Genomic DNA, 1,956 nt, shown 5'->3' with positions numbered 1-1,956 from the left:
ACGCAAATCGGCTTCCGAATTTTCGCGGGAGCCGCAATCGCGGGTCAGCGCGCCTTTCCATTGACTTTACATGTAAGCCTGACGCTCCGCCTGCTTCTATCGCGTTCGGTGTGAACACACCGTTACTGTGATCAAGCCATATTTTGCACAAACTGAACAGCTTGAACTGCAAACTTTCAGAACACTTCAAGTCGATCTCAGTCAGATTACCAGTGCTGCCCTATTTTACACTATGAGGCTTGTCGTGCTACTTCATGGAACTGAAGCAAAAAGCTGGTACAGTAATCTCTCCAGTTACCCTGTCTGTTTGACACTAACAACAACAAACACAGATAAAGCAATAAGTACAAATAGAAATTTAAACCTGTATGATCAAATCTTACTCTTGAAATTATATCATTTTCCACTTTACTTCTATAACTTCTTTTACATCTGTATACTATTAACACAGAACACAATACCTGCTTCCTGTATTTACATCATCCAATCAGCGTGCTGAACATTCTCACGTGGTTTGCAGTGACGCGTTTAGGTTCGCTTGGAGTTCATTTTGATTTTTCTCCGTGTGAAAACCGCAGGATAAAGCTATAAGTTGACAAACTCGTCGGGTGAATCGGACCAGAGTAAACGAACTACATGTGTGAAAATTCCACGAAAGAGTGCCTCCGTACACAGATGCATCATCATCATCAGGAGGGGCGGGTTCCTTGGCAGCTGAGATGACGCTAACAGCAAACTCTCTAGGTGTTTCCTTCCTGCTCAAAGTTTCTTCTTCCTGAGGTTACTGTCTGATGATCGTGTCCGTGTGAAGGTAATGTTAGCAGTCTGTAATGTTTTCCTGGCTAACATTAGCTGTGTGCAGAAAGTTATTCAGGCTGATGATATTTCAACCAGCAGTTCGTAGCTGCTGACTGTAGTATAGAGACTTCTGGTAGACCTTAAATGCCATTACTTAGCTTGGCTCTTAGCTTTCCTGTCAGCTTGGCACAGTTTAGAAATGCAGTGAGACCTCATAACACGAAGCCAACATGACTTTATCAGTCCTGTATCAGTGAACTAATTAGCTTCCTCTGCTCTCACAGGGGCATGAGTCTATGCACCGCTGATACCTACAGTACAGTATCCATTAGACTGCCTTCAGACAGCGAAGCCTGTAACAAAACAGGTTATTGAGTATACTGAGACCATTTAAAGAAGATCGCATATGACTCACAGTTTACAGCTCAATGGAAGAATTCAGATGTTGAGATGCAACATATTTAAAATAGAATTTTTACCTTTTCCTTGCTTAGCTTAGTATTTTGAAAATATTACAGCTTGTTTTCTCTTCTTTTAACAGTCTTAAAATATTCAGTTGCCCTTTTTAAACAATAGAATAGCTACACTCTTGTTTTCACCACAAATGTTTAACAGAAATGCTATTACCTGGTTTGTTTTGATATGGCTGCATATCTTAAGAGTTATGCTGAACTCTCTGGATTTACTGTGTGAGAATGCTGGGCAGTATGCACAAAAAATAATCTGTTTTTATTTCTATTTCATATATAAGGATAACAATACATTTCATTATTTCTATTTTATATCTAATATCTCTGCTTTTCTTTATCTATATGGGTAACACCCCCTCCAATCCATTGTCAGAATAGTTGTCCAAGAGCCAAGGAGCACTTGTGGAGAGTTATACAGGGAATGCAGAATTATTAGGCAAGTTGTATTTTTGAGGAATAATTTTTTTATTGAACAACAACCATGTTCTCAATGAACCCAAAAAACTCATTAATATCAAAGCTGAATGTTTTTGGAAGTAGTTTTTAGTTTTAGCTATTTTAGGGGGATATCTGTGTTTGCAGGTGACTATTACTGTGCTGGCAACTTAACAAAAAACAAATATATACCCATTTCAATTATTTATTTTTACCAGTGAAACCAATATAACATCTCCACATTCACAAATAT

General features: G+C 38.5%; 1 protein-coding gene across 1 annotated transcript in view; it reads left to right on the top strand.

Moving 5' to 3' along the window:
• Positions 1 to 19: 19 nt before the first annotated feature.
• Positions 20 to 1,956, top strand: part of LOC102191983 (protein NLRC3-like) — a 17,645-nt gene continuing 15,708 nt past the window's right edge. The window contains exons 1-2 of the mRNA XM_013914789.1: positions 20 to 276; positions 579 to 811. The gene's annotated coding sequence lies outside the window, so the exon portion shown is untranslated. The remainder of the gene's footprint in view (positions 277 to 578; positions 812 to 1,956) is intronic.

Source organism: Pundamilia nyererei, unplaced genomic scaffold (assembly GCF_000239375.1).
Source record: "Pundamilia nyererei isolate P.nyererei 1_Seehausen unplaced genomic scaffold, PunNye1.0 scaffold00224, whole genome shotgun sequence".
Taxonomy (NCBI): domain Eukaryota; kingdom Metazoa; phylum Chordata; class Actinopteri; order Cichliformes; family Cichlidae; genus Pundamilia; species Pundamilia nyererei.
This window is presented reverse-complemented; position numbering and strand designations above follow the sequence as displayed.